This window comes from Silene latifolia, chromosome 3 (genome assembly GCF_048544455.1).
Source record: "Silene latifolia isolate original U9 population chromosome 3, ASM4854445v1, whole genome shotgun sequence".
NCBI classification, from domain to species: domain Eukaryota; kingdom Viridiplantae; phylum Streptophyta; class Magnoliopsida; order Caryophyllales; family Caryophyllaceae; genus Silene; species Silene latifolia.
This window is the reverse complement of record NC_133528.1, coordinates 30,632,841-30,655,894: the sequence shown is the minus strand read 5'-3', so window position 1 is coordinate 30,655,894 and position 23,054 is coordinate 30,632,841. Positions and strand designations below refer to the sequence as shown.

Sequence of the window (23,054 nt, the reverse complement as noted above, 5' to 3'; positions counted from 1 at the left end):
ATGTGAAGATTAGACTAAGTCGGTTGACACATAATTAGCATACAATTGGGTCGAGGTAGGATTTAATGCTCAATTACATGTGAAAACATACAAATGATCATGCAAACGCGATAAATAATACAACGAAAATTACAATAATGAAAATTACAATAATTACAATGGATTAGGCGATTTATGTCGAAAATACCTTTAAAACGGATAATTTGGGAAAAAGGAATAAAAGAATAAATTAAATAAATTAACGAACAGGAATTAGCGTGATATTACGGTTAATAGTTAATTAATACGTAGCCTAATTAATTACGTCAAGGCAGAAAAGGAGTTCAGAGGCAGAACTCATCCTGAACAGCGCAAAGAGATCGCGCCCTCGGAAGAGAGCGCGGCAGCAGACGCGTGACGCGTCTGCTCCAAGGGTGAATTCTGGCATGTTTTTAATCGCAAAACCGTTAATGTCGATTGGTAAATTTGAGGATTGATTGATAATATTTACTCGAATGAAAGTGATTAACAGATTAATTATATGTGAACGATGGTCATAAAAGCGATAAACATGAATGAGACGGATGTAAACGAATTATCTACATGATGAAGCGATGTTAATGAATGAGTCCTCTGTTGAAATAAATTAACTAGTCTAAACATGATGAATATACAACGAATATACGACAAACATGTGAATAAACAAACGAAAACTATATCAATGGCGAATTCCAGAAGCTCAATATGGACAAATTGATTCTCCAAAATCCGGGTTTGAATTTAATGACGAAAACCCGTAAATATGGATTATTTAGGATTTAAGGCGGATTTATGAGGATTGAAACATGTGGATGAATGATGAATTATATACATGTGATTATTAAACTATCATGTGAAAGAATTAAAGAACAAACAAATACAAATCAAATACGAACAAGAACGAATTACAGAGGACGAAGAAGAAGAAAAGAAGCGAGAATCTGCGCGGCCTCACGAAGAGGCGCAGCAGAATCTGCGCTCCTTCGAAGAGGCGCAAGATTCTTTGCGTCTTTTCTCGATCGTCGATCTTAAAAATCCGTAAAAAAAGGTTTTAAAGACGGTTTTAGAAATCGGTTTTAATGAGGTATTTTCGACGTAAACCTTACAATAATGATACAATAAATAAAAGTACAATAAATAAAAGAGAAATTATACACCCTCAGACTTACATGTTGACGAAACGAGAAGGACTAAGAATATCGATTAGTGATGCTCGACGCGAATGCAAAGAAAGTGCCCTCGTAAGAGGAAAACGATTAAGTTGATTAATGTGTAGTTGGTCAAATTGGTCGGTCATGCAACGGAGAGGCTGGTACCCGGAAAGATCCGAGCTTACGTGGTCGGAAGTCCAAGCACGTAGGCGCCAATTAGTAAGAACAAAGTCTAGAATGCAAAGGGAGAAGAGAAGGGCGGACACTCGCGTGAGAAATATGAGGAGCGAAGGCTCCTATTTATACTAATCACGCGACGGAATTATGGTAAGACTAGGATACGGAAGGAAAGATCCGGAAATAACCGACTTAGGTTAAAACACGGAAACTTGGACAAAAAGAAAGCCCTGGGAAAAGGCGCAGGTAGTCGCGTCCCTTGGAAGAGGCGCAAGACTTGCGCGTCGTCCTTTCCCGGGTAGGTTCCTCTGCGCGTAGAAAACGCGTTTGAGAGCCTGTCGTATTTTAGGCATAACTTTCTCTACAAGACTCGGAATAAGGTGATTTCGGTGGCGTTGGAAAGCTAAAAGAAAGATCTAGAACTTTCTGTGAAATAGGCCTAACCCAAAAAACTCGTTATGACCTCGTAAAATGGTCCTAAAGGTCGGGTTGTCATTTTAACTAAATGAAATGCACATTTTGTAATGTAAACTTTTAGTTTAGACCAAAGAAGTGACATGGGACTCAAAATGAGATATAATCTCAACATTTATGACATCCTAACCTTAGGTAGACAAAGACATTACTTTTGACTCGGGATTTGACGGTTTAGGAAAATGAAGACGGTTTTTGACCCGGACTCCAAATGTACTCTAATTACTGCCAAAACGACCGTATCGGCACGTAGATGACAACTAAGAGGTAGACATTAGTGTTTGAGCAATCACTTGACGATAATCTTACGAACTGTCACAAATCGTTCCGCGTACCAAACATGCGGCCCAATCATCACCGGGTGGTTTGCGAGAGGTGCAGAAATGAGGTATCTACAGAGCCCCCACTTTGACTGAGGCTTGGACAAGGCGAAAGTCAAAGTATAGCCATCAGGTCAATCGAAGATTACAACCTGACGACTATGGCGACGCGAGGCGGCTCAAGGGGTCTGAGCCAAGGACCTGTCGTCGGGAACATTTTAGAGTCTGTCGACTATCGGGGAGGGTCGTTTAAAGTCCATTAGACTACGTAAGGAAGCTCGCCAGCCATAAGAAGAGACCATACCTGAGACTTCTTTCTCGAGATGCTTCCGGAGGTGCACAGGAGCTAAGGTTAAGCGTAGGAGCTAAGGGTAAGACCTAAAGGATATATAAGGATTGTGCTAGGGTGTGGGACCCTAAAGGAAAGCATCGACGGGAAGGAGGCCAAATATAAGTTCAACTTAAGGATAGCTAAGGTTTGGGTATAGGAACTCTAAGGAAGGGTGATCCTAAAGGAATATGATCCTAAAAGGAAAAGGTGATCCTAGAGGATTGTGATCCTAAGGGTAGAAGTGTATGAACTCTAGGGAGTTTGGGAACTTAAAAGAAGCTAGGTGTGCGAACCTGGGTATATGAACCTAAGGATATTGGTGGGGGAGCTTAAAGGCTTATGAACCTAAAGGGAGCTATTCTGGGATCTAAGAATCTAGGGGTAAGAATCCTAACTTTGGGTATACGAACCTAAGGAAGGAGGCTTTGGTTTGGGAACTTCTGGAGAACAACACCATTGCCGAACTTCGTGAGGAAACAATAATATCGAGGGTAGCAGGACGTCGGTAGATACTGCTGGGGAATCTGCTTACGTCGGTCTCAAGCGAACTCTGGCAAAAAACTTGAGGTTGAATCTGCTTGCGTCGGTCTCAAGCGAACTCTTGTTGGGGAATATATTGACGATTAGGAACATCTTGATCGCCATGGAAGAAATCTTGAGTGAGCAATACTGCAAAATATCTTTGCTGCTACTGGGACAAATATTTTGACGACTAGGAACATCTTGATCGTCATGGAAGAAATCTTGAGTGAGCAATATTGCAAAATACTGCTGCGCTGGGGAGAATGAAGACTTAGGTGAAGCCCCCAGTCAGAGCGAGCACTGCTTCTGATACTTACCTGCATGGTTAGTAGCCACACAAGAATGCAATCTAATATGCAAATAGAACATAAACACATATGCACGTAAGCGATTATCACATGGACCTCGAATGAGCGAACACATAGGTTTGTAAAAGTCGTTTCTTTATAAAAGTTGTTTAAAACTTGTTCAAAGAAATTTGTCGTTTGTAATGCATTATGCATATTCAATGGGCTTTAGACATAGGACTTGACATGACACAGATCTACTAGGACGCGACGCGAAAGGTAGACTTAGGTTTGACTGACGCGACACAGGGATGACTTTGACAGACTTTGTTTAAGTATGCGCAACCCTTAGCCAAGTGTGGGTGACAATGCGTATCAGTTCCAAAGGTAGAAGAATCGCAAGAATGATGAAGGCATATAAAGGCAAGTCATGAGCCATGGATCATCTGTCTACTTGAACATCTTTTGACACCATTTGCTGTAAAAGAGACCCCTCTTGAGGCACGATGACTTGGAGAATTGATCTAAGATCTTTGTCATTGTCCAGACCGAGTACTAGCCAGACTTAGAGGAATAAAGGAAGGGAGGCATCTTGGAAGAGAAGCCCCCAGGATGAGAAGATGACTCTGGATTTTGGTAAAAAAGAGGCTGGGCGACAATAAGGAGCCCCCAGTATAGAGGTGTTGGTTGTGGAAGGGATGTTAAAAATGGGGATGGTTGATAATTGATGTTGAATAGTTGATAATTGAGGTGGAAAGTTGGGATAGTTGTGTCCTTGAGGACTGCCTACGTATTCACGTGAAGTGAAATCAAACCAGATCGTAGTTCTGAGGTTTGGTTAATTTTATTTGGGTGTTGTGGTTGTATCCTTCTTGTGTAAGAAAAGACTGCCTACGTATCCACCTGAAAAGGTGAAATCAAACCATGCTCGTAGTTCAAGTGTGTGCCTAAGCTATGTTGTTAGGACCTTAAAGTGCAGGGGTCACAAGGGTATTTTCCTTTGGTGACTCGAAGAACCGATTTGAGATAACTCCCTTTGATCATAGACCAAAGAGGTATAACTAATTTTGTAAAAATTTCCTTGTCATGTGAGCACACCTAAAAGTGGACCCTAAGGATGAATATGGGTATGTCCCGTTCTAGGTAGCAAAGTATTTGAAGACTCCGTGTATGGGTCAAGGTGAAACTGGATTGGATATTTGGAATGTGGAGCTCGGTAATAAGAGGCTTTGATGAAACAAATCTCTGAAGCTTGATTTTGTGGAGTTAAGGCTCGATGGGATTATGGCTTGTAATGTGGCTTGGAAATGGAGTCTCTTGGCTTGATGTAGCCTGAGCACATAAAGGTAGGATAAAATGACGTGGGTTCAAGTTTCCATGTCTTGGCCCTAAAGGATGGGTATGCTTGACAAGCTTGAGAGGATTCTCAAAATTCCTAACTATCTCCCCATAACGGTCTCGAGAAGGACTTAGGGTGTGATATGTGAAAGGCTAAGTGAGGGTGTTAGCTGACCACCTTCATTAATGTCTTGATTCTACCTAGACTTCAGCATTATTCCGTTTAGCATTTGATTCCAGGCTTGTTCTTGATTCAGATTCTTGGTTTAGAATATATATCGGATTTTTGCCCAGATTCTTGATTCGGGTTTTTGAGGATAATTTTGACTTTGGATATTGACATGACTTGCTTGATTGAGCCTTGTTCTTATTTTGACTCTTTCGTCTTGGATTATGGGCATAACTACGGCTTTGGATATTGATCTTGGTCATTTCTCATGATTGAGCCTTTTGTCTTTCATCATGGCTCGTATTGTCTTGGATGGACTTGGGTCAGACTAGCACCTTTTGATGTGAAACGGGTTGGTCTTTTTTAGTAACACGGGTTGTTTATTGTGGAAAATGGGCTTGCCTTCCGTCATGGATCGCTAACAAGGGAGATGATCTGGATTCGTCCTAGAATCTCTTGAGATATGCTCGTCCTAAACTGGGGTTATATTGTGGGTTTCTATTGCCAGACATGAAATAGGTAAGAAAAGAACACGGAGTTTCGGGTCCTCTACAGCTTTGAACGGAACATCATATAAGTGCACTCACATTGACTGACATGTGTTGTTGTTGTTGTTCATTTTAAAATGTCTCAAACCAATTCTTATTGTCACGGGAAAAGGGTAGAGGAAGAGATATGATAGAACATGTGGATTGAAAAGTGTACTTTTATTGAAATGAATGATAAATATATTTAACATAGACATGAGAAGACATGTGACTCGTGGGACAGCCCCCAGGTTGTCACTAGGAATGAAAATGGAGAAAGATACTAGAACAAATATGAGATAGAAAGCCTAAGACTCGGACTCGGACCCGGACTTTGACGCGATCCTAGATCTAGACTCGTAATCATCGGCCCACGCTTAAACGTTTACTCTTCCAGCAACTGGCTTCGGCACCTGGCTTTGAGCATTCACCCATTTGAGCACCTCGTCCTCATCATTGGGAATACTAGAATGGTAAAGGCCTAAGAGATCTTCCTGTCTTTGAAGAGTAAGACACCCATGAGGGTCATTCTGTTCTCTTAACAGATCGAGGGTCGATAAGGATATCTTGCTGCAATCGAGCATATAGTGGATGGTATATTTGAGTTTGGATCATTCTTCAGTGTCGTGTCCATTACCTCTATGGAATAAGCAATATTGAGAACCGTCCCAGAAGCGACCTCTCCTCTCGTACCTAGGGTCTGGGGTTGGACCGATTGGTTGGATTAGTCCTTTAGCAAAGAGTCTTTTAAAGGCTACCGTATAAGGTATGCCTAAGTTGTAGTATGACCTTGAATGCCGAGTTCCTCTTTCCGGTGAAGGTTCTATAAACTTTACGTCGGTAATGCGGATTGTTTGATTATTGGGTTTAGATGTGGATGGTGAACCTTTTTGAATGACTTCATTGATACGAACAATCTCTCCCGATAAGTTTTCAACGGTTTTGATGCCACCTTTCAAATGAGAGGCGTAAATTGGGTGTAGGCAGTCAATAACGCCCTCAACTAATGTCGCCTCCTTCGACTGATCGGGCATTTGTGAATCTATTTTTCTTCTTTTCACCAAATGATTGGTGGATCTTTCATCTTCTTGATCATCTGTGATATTGAACTCCCTATAAGATCGCTTAACTTCTGTACCCAAACATTTTAGGAGTGAGATAGAAATCCTACCATCCTCAATCCCGTCTTGTATAACATGCTTGAGCTTATAACAATTTTCGGTACCATGCCCCCTACCCCTATGGTATTGACAATATGAATTGCCATCCCACCATTTAGATTTCTTTTCTGGATCTGGTGTAGGTCCTATTGGTTGAAGAAGACCTAGAGAGGATAATTGGTTCAAGGCTAGGGCATAAGGTATTCCTAGATTTGTAAATGACCTGGGAGAGTTGTTTAATTCCTTTGAGGAAGGCTCCATGAGGTTGCCTTTGATTTTGACTCCTGGATGAGAGGAACTAGGAATAGATCGCTCACTTTTTGCTTTTTCCTCGAGACCATGAGGTTGAGGGTTTGTCTGGACATTCTTCATCTTGAAAGACTGGGTCTTAAGCTTCTTATCCATTTCAGCAAATTGATTCCCCATGTGGTAAAGCCGAGAGTTTAGAGTATCAATGGCTCCCTCTATCTTGGAAAGCATGAGCATTCCACTTTGGACATCGTCCTCCTTCGGCGCTTTGATTTCTTTGTCATCACGAGGATCGAGAAGATGAGAAAAGTCTAGGAACGATCCTTCATCGTATTTAGTGCTGTTAGACCCAAGAGGGTCGGTCCCATCGAATTGCTCCACAAATGGTGACATTGGAAGCTTGCCATCCTCGATCATATCTTGAATAATATGCTTCAAGCAAAAGCATTCCTCTGTATCGTGTCCCCTACCTTGGTGGTACTGACAATATGAATTGCCCTTCCATCTAGGGAATATCTTTTCGGGATCCGGGGTTGGGCCAATTGGATGAAGTTTCCCTTGGGAAACTAGTCTTTGTAGAGCTACTTCATATGTGATTCCGAGGTCAAGGAATTCCCTATGAGCTCGTCCCGGCCTTCTGGGTGGAGTTTCCAAGAGGTTATCCCCCTTGTCTTCATTGCCCTTCTTAGATGGGTGAGTCGCGTTGAAGCTATAACTTGGCCTTGGGGTATGAGAGAATGGTAAAGGTTTCATCATGTCTATCTTGTCTTCCATATTGGTGACACGAGTTCTCAAGTCTTCAACGGTGGCTTGAAGCTTAATGACTGCAGCACTTAGTCCCTTGACGTCGACAGATAAACGTTCTTGAACACTTTCATTGGAAGTTGCAGAATTCCTACCGAGAAGAAAATGATGCGCATTATAACTTGATTTGACATGGGATCACGCACACTAAGGCAACAAATAAAGGATACATGACGAGACGAGATGACTAGACTCTTGACTTGTGAATCCAGAGAATGTCGTGAGTGACTTCTCGTGTTTGGATTCACGGTGTTTGACCTTGACCTTTAGACTCGAGTGTTGACTCGGACGGAGTGACATTTATGTGGTTGACTTGATTGACGAGATTGGCGACACGTGATTCTAAGACGCATGTTTTAAGACGGACTTGACTCGAGGTCTGCTTATAGGCGTTAAGAAGACTTGTAGTTTAGACTCAGATATGAGGCCCATTGAGACTCGTGTGTTGAGCCTCGAAACGTGTGACTCGATGTGTCGAAAATGCTTAGATCCTAACTGAATTGGGGTAGGGAGTCCAAAATAATGGCGTGACGCCTCAGGACTTGACTTGAATGTTGAAAAGACCCAAAATGTAAAGGAAGACGGGTTCATGACTCGACGGAGTTCCGACTAGGACATAGTCGGTTTGAACTTTGACTCTAACTTAGCCCAATTGAATTTACATATTTACATTTACATGTTGGAAAATGTTTTGAATAAAACGTTTTCTTTTTGTTTTGGATTTTTTTTTTTTTTTTTTTTTAAAAAAAAAACGTTTTTTTTTTTTGGTTTTTTTTTTTTTTTTTTTTTTTTTTTTAAAAAAAAACGTTTTTTTTTTTTTTTTTTTTGGTTTTTTGAAATGGGTTTGAGGCCCGAAATTTGACTCGATAAACGGACAGAATTTTGACTGGGTTTTGCGCTATTTTGAAAATATTTGTATTTTGAAAATGATTTTTGATTTTACAAAATGGTTTCGTTTACAAAATGGTGATCACGTATTTATACAAACATATATACAAGCATTATAACGGTATGCTGAGTGCATTTAAAAAGGGTTTTGGTTTAAAGGGTAGGTTGCCATACCGAACCATCAAACCCGAAGTCTGTGGAGAGGCTCGTGCCAAACAAGAGTAAGGCCGATTCCTAGTCCATTTCCTCAAGTAGTGAAGGCCCTTGCCACAAACAAGAGTAAGCATCATGGTATGGATGACGTCAATCGCTATCCATCCTTAGGCCCAAATAAGAATTAGGACCGTTTAGACGGGACGATTGGTCGAATGGGTTGGGTTGGGCCTAGGAAGGCCGAATTAAACGGTCTAGAAAGACCGAGTTATGAAAACCGACAATTGTCTTGTACAAAATATTCCCTAACCTTGTTCAAGTTTCACCCTTGCTACACGTAAGTGTATTATCCCCAGCGGAGTCGCCAAACTGTGGACAGCGGGCCGCCCACGGGGGTGCTTGGTGAGAACGAAACAAACGTTTGCATTTTGTATGGAGTCGCCACCAATTTTTATGGGAAATTGGAACCGTTCGAGTACCTCGTGTCATGTCAAGACACAAAGTAGTGACATGAACACTAAGCAATCGTTACCCTTAGCATTCTATGTCTAGAATGACTCTCGTGGATGCCAATGAACACGGGTGCTCACGGAGATCTGGAGTAAGGGGTGAGGGTACGTATTAGGAAGCTCTTTTGATCGAACACCTAATCCCGCCCGCCTCGATAGCGGCCTCTACTAATGATTAGGGAAGTTGTCTATACTCGATATATCGTCGGCTATAATGCATGCAATGCAACATCCAAGTTTTAATCCTAGCATGTGAAGATTAGACTAAGTCGGTTGACACATAATTAGCATACAATTGGGTCGAGGTAGGATTTAATGCTCAATTACATGTGAAAACATACAAATGATCATGCAAACGCGATAAATAATACAACGAAAATTACAATAATGAAAATTACAATAATTACAATGGATTAGGCGATTTATGTCGAAAATACCTTTAAAACGGATAATTTGGGAAAATGGAATAAAAGAATAAATTAAATAAATTAACGAACAGGAATTAGCGTGATATTACGGTTAATAGTTAATTAATACGTAGCCTAATTAATTACGTCAAGGCAGAAAAGGAGTTCAGAGGCAGAACTCATCCTGGAACAAAGCGCAAGAGATCGCCCTCTGGAAGAGGCGCGAGACGCGTCGTCTCTCCAAGGGTGAATTCTGGCTGTGAAGCCGGAACTGCAAACCGTTAATGTCGATTGGTAAATTTGAGGATTGATTGATAATATTTACTCGGATGAAAGTGATTAACAGATTAATTATATGTGAACGATGGTCATAAAAGCGATAAACATGAATGAGACGGATGTAAACGAATTATCTACATGATGAAGCGATGTTAATGAATGAGTCCTCTGTTGAAATAAATTAACTAGTCTAAACATGATGAATATACAACGAATATACGACAAACATGTGAATAAACAAACGAAAACTATATCAATGGCGAATTCCAGAAGCTCAATATGGACAAATTGATTCTCCAAAATCCGGGTTTGAATTTAATGACGAAAACCCGTAAATATGGATTATTTAGGATTTAAGGCGGACTTATGAGGATTGAAACATGTGGATGAATGATGAATTATATACATGTGATTATTAAACTATCATGTGAAAGAATTAAAGAACAAACAAATACAAATCAAATACGAACAAGAACGAATTACAGAGGACGAAGAAGAAGAAAAGAAGCGAGAATCTGCGGCCCTCACGAAGAGGCGCAGCGAACTGCGCTCCTTCGAAGAGGCGCAGCGATTCTTTGCGTCTTTTCTCGATCGTCGATCTTCGAAAATCCGTAAAAAAAGGTTTTAAAGACGGTTTTAGAAATCGGTTTTAATGAGGTATTTTCGACGTAAACCTTACAATAATGATACAATAAATAAAAGTACAATAAATAAAAGAGAAATTATACACCCTCAGACTTACATGTTGACGAAACGAGAAGGACTAAGAATATCGATTAGTGATGCTCGACGCGAATGCAAAGAAAGTGCCCTCGTAAGAGGAAAACGATTAAGTTGATTAATGTGTAGTTGGTCAAATTGGTCGGTCATGCAACAGAGAGGCTGGTACCCGGAAAGATCCGAGCTTACGTGGTCGGAAGTCCAAGCACGTAGGCGCCAATTAGTAAGAACAAAGTCTAGAATGCAAAGGGAGAAGAGAAGGGCGGACACTCGCGTGAGAAATATGAGGAGCGAAGGCTCCTATTTATACTAATCACGCGACGGAATTATGGTAAGACTAGGATACGGAAGGAAAGATCCGGAAATAACCGACTTAGGTTAAAACACGGAAACTTGGACAAAAAGAAAGCCCTGGAAAAGGCGCAAGTGCTGCGTCCCTTGGAAGAGGCGCAGCACTTGCTGCGTCCTTTCCCGGGTAGGTTCCTCTGCGCGTAGAAAACGCGTTTGACAGCCTGTCGTATTTTAGGCATAACTTTCTCTACAAGACTCGGAATAAGGTGATTTCGGTAGCGTTGGAAATCTAAAAGAAAGATCTAGAACTTTCTGTGAAATAGGCCTGACCCAAAAAACTCGTTATGACCTCGTAAAATGGGCCTAAAGGTCGGGTTGTCATTTTAACTAAATGAAATGCACATTTTGTAATGTAAACTTTTAGTTTAGACCAAAGAAGTGACATGGGACTCAAAATGAGATATAATCTCAACATTTATGACATCCTAACCTTAGGTAGACAAAGACATTACTTTTGACTCGGGATTTGACGGTTTAGGAAAATGAAGACGGTTTTTGACCCGGACTCCAAATGTACTCTAATTACTGCCAAAACGACCGTATCGGCACGTAGATGACAACTAAGAGGTAGACATTAGTGTTTGAGCAATCACTTGACGATAATCTTACGAACTGTCACAAATCGTTCCGCGTACCAAACATGCGGCCCAATCATCACCGGGTGGTTTGCGAGAGGTGTAGAAATGAGGTATCTACACAATGTTTTAACTTGTAATCCATAACTCTGAAAAAAAATACAAAACTAAATGACCTGAAACCAGATCAGTCAGAATCACACAGTAAACATGCAATTAAGCAACTCCATTTATTATAGCGCATCAAAACTATACACTAATATTCAAAACCTGCAATTAAACATCATGCATGACAAAATTTAAGCTCTCTACTAAAATTCTTACAATTTTCACCTTTCAACTAACATCACAATTGTAGCCTGAAGCATAAACTTAAAAACTTGTTGCAGTTTTGAGGTAAGGCTGTAAGCTAAGGGTTGGAGGAAAAGATGGGCACGATGTTCCATGGCTACGGTCATCTACACCTTGTGGCAGGAAAGAATCTCAGAATCTTTGAAAATGATTCTAGGAATTGTGAGCAAGTAGTTAGAGCTATTAAGTACGTTGTTTGTGTAAGATTGTATGCTTGGTTTCATGGTTGTCTGTCATAGGAGATTCTCGACCAGTTGACTGTTTAGTTTGTCATTTCTCTAGTGGTCGTTCCTTTTTGTAAGAAATTTTTCGCGATTAATGAGAATGACTGATTTCTTTCAGAAAAAAAAGTAAAATGAAATTGTAGTTTAGAAATAGAGAGGGCACGCAGCATGCACCTGATCCAGCAATATCTTAGAGCAACTGGAAGTCAGTCTCGGTAGCACCTGTGGACTGAGTTAGGTTCAAGAAAACTATGGTTGAATCTGGACTGCTCACCAATTCAAGTCCTTCTATACTCGACAAACCTAACACAAGCAGCATTTTTAGGCCTTAGTATTCGATTGTGTCAGAATACTCCGCCATATATTCTCAACAAATTAAAGGATGCAAGAAGAGAGATTATGAATCAGCCCTTAAGAAGCTAATGTTCTCATTTAGCTGTTTTATTAGATTATGATGTTCTTCAAGCACTTCGAGAGCTGTCATTGCGGCACTTGCTAAGTACGGTGGCAGAGAAGCAGAAAAGACATAACCTTTGCTATCTAGACGCTGTAGACCAACAAATGATAATCTATGAAAGGTTATAAGAAATATAGAACTTCAATATCCTTGAACACAAGATCAATGCATAAGTTGTACTCAGTGTCATGCTAAATCAAGCCAATATTTAAGTTATAGAGAATCGCCAATATCCTTGAACACAAGATCAATGCATAGTACTGATTTTACGATCATTCAAATTTTTGTAGCTTACTTACATGGTCTTGGACAAATCCTAAATTACTGAAAAATGATCCTGTGCAGAACCCTCCTTCGGAAGCCAAACCATGTCCCATTGTAGTTTTGATCACATCAATCTTCCCAATCTGCATATTTGACAATAACAAAAATGACATGAAAATCTTAGTTCTGCAGCTATTTGGATTTTGGAGAATGCAAGTATGAATCTGCATATTTGACACCGAATGGAAATATTAGGTCTCAATTTGTATCAATCACACACCGGTATTCCATAGTATTCAGTGAGACCTCTTCCCGAGTGACCAAGAACACCAAATTAATTGCTCTCATCCATCATCACCCTGCACCTATACTTTCCTTAAGTCTAATTATTTCATCCAGTGGAGCAATACACCAAAGATTAAAAGCAAAGTACCAAAATAACCCAGAAGTTTAAGATATGGCTATGGCAACAAAATGATAAAAGGCATTAATATATTTAGAATGAATAAAAAAACAACAAATTCCAACAAAATATTGTTGTCAGTTTAGAGACGCCTACATAAGACAGCAACATAGAGCAACAACATTACAAAATCTATCTGCTCTCCCAAAGGGAGCCCATTTGATACAAGAGCGGTCACCGCTAGCCATATAGCATTAGGTGTTAGAACTCAGAAAATACCACAAATTAGGGTGGTCAAAACCATTGTCCCTTAACAGTATGATTTACACCGCGTAGTTCCAAGACAATCAACAAAAGGCCATATACCGTTTCATTTTGGCGCTTAAGATGAAATAAGCTTTACAACTCTATCTATTCTAATACACACCAAAGATAAAAAGCAAAGCACAAAAATAACCCAGAAACACTATCTACCTTAACCCACACCAAAGATAATAGCAAACAACAAAAATAACCCATATATTTAAATTTGCCAAATGATTGCATGCAATCAATTAACATCTTTAAAGTGAACCAATTCATAGCATTTAACCTCTAAAACTGGCCAGATACTTGCATGCAATCAATCTAAACCAAAAAATTAAAACCTAAATTATTTCAATTAACTCGCAGACAATCATCGAGCTGAATATGAATAGGTAACATGTAGGACGAAAATAACAATAATAGGGGGATCAAAGCACGCAAATAACCCAGAAATTTTAATTGCCCCAAATTAATGCATGCAATTAATTTAATAAACCTTACCTGCTACGTTTTCATATAAGCCGGACTGAATTAGTGATCTTCATTGGCGCCGATCTGATATATGAACGGGTTGCTTTCTCCAAAGAAAAATAGAAAACAGAGGAATTATGGTGAATATTAGGGGTAGGTTTAGAGTAAGGGTTCGTTTTTAAAAGGGAGATTTCGCCATATAATTGATTGATTGTTATTGACGAAGAAGAAGAAATTAGTAAAAGAAAATCCACATAAACCAGGGGATACGGAAAAGTAGAAAGAACCCAGGCCCCAGGGCACGAGTGGTATAGAAATGCAGAATGAGGAGCATGGCAAGAATAAGCATGGTAGAGGAAAAGAGGGAGAATGAGCCGATAATAGAGAGTAATCGAGTATGGAAGATAATAGAGAGTATTGAAAACAGAAATGGCACGGATGTAATAAAAATAAAAGACAGGGGCAAAATGGGGAAAATAGTTAAATGTTACTGTTACAGCAACAGTAACGTGAGTTTAGACTTTTTAAAGGTTATAGAAAATTACATCCGTTAAAGCTTAAAATTACACTCTTTCAAACTTAAATTTGGGACTCATATATAATAATCCCTAATTATAAAAGGAATGAATCTTACAAAATAATAACTACTGAGCAGCCTAATAATATGTACCCAAATTCGGACTCATATATACTAGTCTTTTCGAGTTAACTTCGTTGTCGTAATCATCTAATATGAACCCAAATCCGAAGTCATCGCAGTGATTCAGAAGAGTTCTTTAGCTCTTTTGGCTTCGGTACGCTTCGGGTGCTCCAAATACCGTCTCTCAAATGATGTGAGCCGTTCATCGTAGATGCAACCCAGTTTATTTCCATCCTGGGCGTTATTCTCAGCAAGACGTTCCTTTGTAACATCTGCCATTGTCTGAAGGTAGAAAGTTGTACATGTGAGTTCATTTAGACTTGCAAAGAGCAACAACACCAACTATATAACATAACATTCAACAATGAAATTGTTAACATTAGCACTTTTTGTATTAAATTTGGAACATTAGTAAACATCCAGTATTTAGTCAAGCTTGGTTTTTTGAGAGCAATAGCAAGAAAACTCATATGAACAATGGACATAATAATAAAAGAAGGCAAAAACTTGAAAAAAGTTTAGCGAGGGGGTTTGTGGTATATGGTAATATGGCTGCATTCACATAGCATCAATTCAATTAATATGATTATCTTGAACTCCACCAACTTAAAAACAACAAACATTTATTGGCGTATACAAATTAAGATACAAATTGAGAAACCGAATGTCCACTTCAATCCAACAAATAGAGACATGTGGAATTAGTTTACCTCTTTTCCTTTTTTTGTTTTGCGACTTCGATCCTTTGTAAGCATAAAACAAGGCATCATTCACTTTCACCCGTCGTCACCATCAGCCACCAACATAATCGATCGAAATGGAGTTTTGGTTGTATTCTTATATTGTTGTTCTGGCTTATGAGATTGGAAAATGAATGAACCAAGGAATGAAGGGTAGAAATGTGGATTGGGAGTATAACATATAATATCAGATTTGGTGATAAAAGGGAAAAGAGAATGAGAGTAACTGAAAGAGAATGAAAATGAAGAGAAGGGATGATAGAGAATGAGATGGATTAACCGTAAAAAGAGATGGATTAATGGGAAATGAAAAGGTGATTGGGAATTGGGGAAAAGTTAATGTAAAGTGGGTTGGTGAGTGTTTTTTTTTTAATTTAATCTCAGCCCTTCATAATTCCTAATCTAATGGTTAGGATGAGGACTCAAGGACTCAACCTAAACAATAGGACTTACATGATCCTATTTATATATATATATATATATATATATATATATATATATATATATATATATATATATAGAATTAGGATCACATGAGTCCACCCTATCTTTTTGAGTCCGTGAGTCCATGATACAATATCATACTTTATATTAAACAATATCACAGCTTATATTTAAAAAAAAAAAAATCGAAAAAAAAAATTTGAAGAAAAAAATCGAAAAAAAGTCGTGATATTGTTTTGTAATACAATATCACACGTTATACTAAACAATATCACAGCTTACATACTAAAAAAAAAAAGAAAAAAAAAAAAACAAACTTTTTCGAAAAAAAAAAAAATCATGATATTGTTTTGTAATACAATATCACACGTTATACTAAACAATATCACATCTTACATTAAAAAAAAAAAAAAAAAAAAAAAAAAAAAAAACACTTTTTCGGAAAAAAAAAAAAAAAAAAAAAGTTCGAAAAAAAAAAATCGTGATATTGTTTTGTAATACAATATCACACGTTATACTAAACAATATCACAGCTTAAAAAAAAAAAAAAAAAAAAAAAAAAAAAAAACTTTTTCGAAAAAAAAAATTGAAAAAAAAAATTCCGAAAAAAAAAATCGAAAAAAGAAATTCGAAAAAAATTTGAAAAAAAAAATTCGTGATATTGTTTTGTATAGTGCGTGATATTGTTTTATGGACTCATAGACTCAAATATATAGGTGAACTCACCGGATCTTGCCTCTATATATATATATATATATATATAGAGGTAAGATCTAATGAGTCCAACATGGGACATTGAGTCCATAAGTCCCTCTAAGGGCCATTGGATGGACTAAATGGAAGGTTGAGATGAATTTGATTAAAGGCCTTTAAAAAGAAAAGGAAAAAAATGTGGATGGTTGGATTGAGATGGATGGTTGAGATTGAAAATTACCAAAAAAATTTACCACTAATCAAATTTCTACACACTAATTAATTTTTCTTTCTCTCTCTAGCCCCTAATTAATCAGTTTTGAGTTTTAGATTTCAGAAGTGTAAATGTAATGTTGTATGAGTTTTACAAGTGTAAATGTGACGGAAATATAATTTTAACATTTTACAAGTGTAAATGTGATGTTTTACAAGTGTAAATGTAACATTTTAAGAGTGTAAATTTGATTTTTTGTGACGGAAATTTTGAATTTATATAATTTTAACATTTTACAAGTGTAAATGTGATGTTTTACGAGTGTAAATGTAACATTTTAAGAGTGTAAATTTAATTTTTTGTGACGAAAATTTTGAATTTATATAATTTTAACATTTTACAAGTGTAAATGTGAAGTTTTACGAGTGTAAATGTAACATTTTTAAGAGTGTAAATTTGATTTTTTGTGACGGAAATTTTGAATTTATATAATTTTAACATTTTACAAGTGTAAATGTGAAGTTTTACGAGTGTAAATGTAACATTTTTAAGAGTGTAAATTTGATTTTTTGTGACGGAAATTTTGAATTTATATAATTTTAACATTTTACAAGTGTAAATGTGAAGTTTTACGAGTGTAAATGTAACATTTTTAAGAGTGTAAATTTGATTTTTTGTGACGGAAATTTTGAATTTATAGAATTTTAACATTTTACAAGTGTAAATGTGAAGTTTTACGAGTGTAAATGTAACATTTTTAAGAGTGTAAATTTGATTTTTTGTGACGAAAATTTTGAATTTATATAATTTTAATATTTTACAAGTGTAAATGTGAAGTTTTACGAGTGTAAATGTAACATTTTAAGAGTGTAAATTTGTTTTTTTTGTGACGGAAATTTTGAATTTATATAATTTTAACATTTTACAAGTGTAAATGTGAGGTTTTACGAGTGTAAATGTAACATTTTAAGAGTGTAAATTTGATTTTTTTGTGACGGAAATTTTGAATTTATATAATTTTAACATTTTACAAGTGTAAATGTGAGGTTTTACGAGTGTAAATGTAGTATTTTAAGTGTAAATTTGAAGGTTTAAGAGTGTAAATTTGGTCCTTTTAGTGTGACTTTGGTCCTTTATAAGTATAACTTTGGTCCTTTACGAGTAAAACTTTAGTCCAACTACCAAGAAACACCACCACCGTCGTCCTCCACCACCAACTCATATCCACAAAAATATATTAGTGCAAATCTATATAAATTTAACAAGTGTAAATGTACAAATATATGAGTGTAAATGTAAAGAAATATGAGTGTAAATGTAAAGAAGTACGAGTGTAATTGTAAAGAAATATGAGTGTAAATGTAAAGAAATACGAGTGTAAATGTAAAGAAATATGAGTGTAAATGTAAAGAAATATAATTGTAAATGTAAAGAAATATAAGTGTAAACGTAAAGAAATACGAGTGTAAATGTAAAGAAATACGAGTGTAAGTGCAAATCTGAAAAAATATATAGGATACGAGTGTAAATCAAAAATAAATATAGAACAAGATCCCAAAACACACACAAAAAAAATAGATCCAAGTTTAAAGTATAACAAAAAAATATAAAACAAGAGAAATTAATAATGCAAGAAAAAAAAGAAAAAAAAAAAGAAATAACAAATAACAAAGTTGGCGTAAATGACAACTCCCACTACCAACATAATAAATAAATAAAAGGACAAACATTAAACAAGATCTGACCAAATCAACACAAACAAACAAACAACACTACTTGAACAACTTAAACAAACAGCAACAACACGTAAACAAGATCTGGATTTTTTTTTTTTAAAAAAGTTGAAGGTGGTTGTTGATGGCAGCGAGAAAGTGGAGAGGATAGAGGCAGCGAGAAAGGAGGTCGGGAGTGCGGAGGTGCGTCGTGGGGGTGGGTGGGTGTGAATAGATCTAGTTTTTTTTGGGTTGTGGGATGGTGGTGGTGATTGGTTGGTGGCGGGTTGTTGTTGTCGTGGATGTTGTTGGTGGTGAGTGAGGGTGGCGGTGGCAGAAAGGGAGGGAGGTGGTTGGGCTATGGAGGTGTAGGAGCTCGGTCTGGACAAAAAGGGAGAAAGGGAGGGAGGTGCGCGGGCTGATGGTGGAGAGGATACGGTGGGGCCGTGAGGGAAGGGTAAAAGGAGGTGGTGTCGGGCCGGGGTGGCGGATCTGGGGGCGTGAGGGAGAGTGAGGAACAGAGGAGGTGGTGTCGGGTCGGGGTGGTGGTTGCACGTATGGGGGTGTTGACGAGGTGGTTGGTGGGTGTTGGTGTGTGGGTGGTGTGTCGTGGTCGTGTGAGTGGTGTGTCGTGGTTGTGGTAGCGGGTGTGTGGGTGGTGTGTCGTGGTCGTGTGAGTGGTGTGTCGTGGTTGTGGTAGCGGGTGTGTGGGTGGTGGGTGGTGTGTCGTGTAAGTTTTACATGTACCTTTTCCCCTAAAATCGAATCTAATTGTTCTAAAAACTTGAATTATGGATTTAATTCTTCAATTTTGTGAAGTAATTTTGTTGATTAGCACTTATTAATATATTTTGTTGAAATTGCTAGGGTTTATCAATTGTAATTCTCCAAACTTGCTATTGCGACTTGCGAGCATTGTTAGATACAATTGTACAACATGATTAAAGATACTTAATTGGCATTATTTTGGTTCCAAAGTGTCGACTTGCTGCAATTATTTTTGTCCCTAAATATCACACTTGATTGGCACGAAAATGCGTTAAAATGGTGGCGGTAGGGCTGTTTGTTGGTTTCAAGTACCAAACACTCCATAACTTGCAGAAAACAAGCATGGCCGTCGGAGCACGGGTCGTCAAAGTAAGAGTAAGGTTGGACGGAAGGGGTTGTCGGAGGGAGATGACGAGAAAAGAGAGTTGGAAAAAATCAATTGAGGGAGGGAGAGAATGATAAGGGTATAATTGTAAAATACGTATATGAAAGAGTAAAGTTCGTATGTGAAAAAGCACAACCCATATATATATTACAAAAACACGTACTTTGTCACTATTACATTGTAAAAGTACATGCTAGCATAAACAGGGAAATTGTGGAGTTGTTATGTACGTAAGAGGTACGACGCATACGACTAAGCTACAACTTATTTATTACATATACACCAAAGCGGTAGCGGCTTTCTGTACATTAGAGGTACTTCACAAACAAACAGGCTACCTACGCATCATCCACAACCGTTAGGACTTTTGTGGTTCTACTTAGCTAAAAGTCCATGAGGTTATCAAATTCCTGCTCAAGTAAATTGAACTTATGTTGCAGCTCCTGTAGGGCATAGTAGTTATAATCAAGAACCTCAAATTTATAGATATCACGTAGAAAAGTAATTGCTTGACGCGCGCAATTCTGTTGTGATGGGCCAACAAGTCTTGAAGGGGTTCCAATAAACGTGACAATATTTGGAGGGTTGCCAACATCTCTAATCTTGACATCTGCTCTAAGTTCATCGTTTGTAATAGCATGGATGACAAATTCTGCAGGTGGTAGCTTGACTTGTTTAAGCATGTCATTAAGTATAATTTTCAAATTGGTCTCCAAAGTTTTGTTAGGTGTTTCCATCGATCCTGGTAAGAAAAATATGTTAGCTGTTTGATTGTATATGTATTTATAGAGAAACGGACGACAAATAAACAAACTTATGTACAATGAACAAAGTCGTACTCATATTAACACAACATAAGCTATAGTAAATTCTACTGTAAGTATCATACAACATATGGTTTTTAAGTTGACAAACACGTGGAAGCACCCCTATGATACACGTACCAGTAAACGTTGATTATCTACAAACAAACGCCAACACTTACCTACTTACACATTTGAAAAACTCACACATGTGCTTTATTACATATTTTACACATATAGTGTGGACGGGTGTTTTATGTACATTGCTTTTATACATTCCTATCCTTGTAACTAGGGGTGTTCATTCGCGGTTTGGTTCACCGAACCTCTAATTTAATTCGGTTCGCACACGGTTCGGTTCTGCAAAACTTCGAACCTAAACCGCACCGTTAGAAACGGTTATAAACGGTTCGGTAAACCACTTTAAACGGTTATTAGCGGTTCGGTTACCGGTTAACCGATAATCGTTCTACATTACTTTTTTTTTTCAGTTTTCGTTAATTTTTGGGAATTTTTTCCAATAGTTTAATTAAATTTTCATTATATATTATACCCAACAATAAAGTTAATAAGATAAATTTTAGCATTAATCAATTTAAGAAATTTTAAATTTGGATACACTAAGAAAATTAAACGAACGAACAATTTTTTATATAATATTTTAATTTTTTGCTTACTTTTTTGTTAAACGGTTCGGTTCGCGGTTAACCGGTTATCTAAAATTGCCAACCTTAACCGAACCTTTTCCATAATAAAGTTAACGGTTCGGTTCAAAGAACCGCTTTGTCGAAACGGTTCGGTTAATCGAACCTTAAAAATGGACGGTTTTTTGGTTATCGCGGTTCGGTTTATTCTGAACACCCCTACTTGTAACAACATTCTCTCATACAACAACTACTTTCTTTTCTTATTAAGCTTTTGTGCACGCCAACGAATCTGTTTAGTGGCATCGCCAAGCATGTATGTTACCATCTTTACAGCAAATACTTCGCCACGTATTGTAACACCCCCTCATACCAAAGTGCCTTACCAGGACCACCCTAACATGAAAGGATGTTACCATCTCGGTTGCCCGAGGTTAGTATATATCAAAAGCGCCCGTCCTAAACACAACCACATCACCACCGTCACTAAAACACCCATCCTCTGACGATCAACAGATAACAACAATTATGAAACAAACACAATCTTAATCAATTAACAGTACTGAGTAGGGAAACCCTACCTTTTCGCAATCCAAGCACACACAAGCAATCAACTATGATCCTTCACATATCCATCACCTACATAACATAATTATATATAATTACCACCTAATCAATCAATTAATGATGCACATAACCTAGACTCATCATAACTTAATAGGAATATCAACTTAAAGAACTAACACGACTTTTCCTGATTTTCCAGCACATGACAGACTCGGTATAAAATACATAACTAATTCCAGAAAAATCGAATGGATGCAAGGTCAATTGGATTGGAACCCCATGAGTCTTAGATACAAATTATAGCTAACGAAGTTTTCTCAAATTCCAAACTTATAAAGGGTTTTCAGACTGATTTCCAAAATCTGACAGAATCTGTCGCATAAAAAGTATTGATTCATAAAATGCGTTTAAAACATTATTTTTCAGAAATTCCAAATCCTATTGTCATCTAGACTCTACAAATATGATGTATGAAAAAACCCCAAAACGGAATCGACATCTAAATTAGGGTTTCATATCATTTTTCACAACCAAATCAGATTCACGGACTTTTCAGCGACATGTTCATAGATAAATCACCTAGGACAAACTATAAGGAATTTGACTACGGAATTTGATATGCATAAACTAGACTTCAAATAAATAGGATTCTCTTTTCAAACTTTTCGAAGACAATGATTTTACAGTATAAACAATTGAATGAAATCGACTTACAAACAGGGAAATCAAATTAGGTTGAAATCGGTGAGAAATCTTCAATCAAATGAAGGGCTCGACAAATCCTCTTCCTCTCCCTCTATCTAGGTTTAGAAATAGATTTAGATATGTTCAAGTGATTTTAGAAAGCACTTAACTGTTATAAACAAAAATCCTTTGGCCAAAACATAAAATAAACCGTCGAACTCGCTGAACCGGTTTACTCGGTCAAGTGCACTGGACCGAGTAAGACACACTCGACCGAGTACCAACCAAGTACTCGACCGAGTACTCCAACTAAAATACGGAGTATTACAGTCTTCCCTCTTTAAAAAGAACTTCGTCCCCGAAGTTCGCACCAACTACAACCAACGACGCCTAACATCACATATAATGAACATAATATAACTCATACTCATAATATAACTCATATGCATAACTAGTAAAATCTATGCTAATTCATATAAATTTGAGTAAACTCGGGTTGTCACATTTTATCCCCCATAAAAGAAGGTTACGTCCCCGTAACCTAACTCATATAAAACCACACAAGCCACGCGATATCACGGTCCTTCCATACAAATACAATTCATAATAAAACATATAAACAACATATTGAACTATACAATTCTAAAAAAAAAAACATACAAACAACATATACAACTATAGTTCGACCACACACGGAAGCTATCATTCAATATAATAAACATGTTACCACATTGTTTGAAGTAGTAATTACTAATGGAAATCCAAATAACCACATAGAAAAGCATAGTATCACATTACATCTCCCTAAAAAAAAAAAAAACTTCGTCCCGAAGTTTCTTATTCATCTCATATACCTACAGACCCCGAGGTTTAGT

At 37.5% G+C, this 23,054-nt stretch overlaps 1 long non-coding RNA gene across 1 annotated transcript; it reads right to left on the bottom strand.

The window, feature by feature from the left end:
- Positions 1–19,649: 19,649 nt before the first annotated feature.
- On the bottom strand, positions 19,650–22,290 carry LOC141646021 (uncharacterized). The gene is made up of 3 exons (XR_012545286.1): positions 22,210–22,290; positions 21,510–21,567; positions 19,650–20,223 (listed from the first exon to the last, which is right to left on the bottom strand). It is a non-coding gene; the product is annotated as an uncharacterized LOC141646021 (long non-coding RNA).
- Between the last annotated feature and the right edge of the window lie 764 nt (positions 22,291–23,054).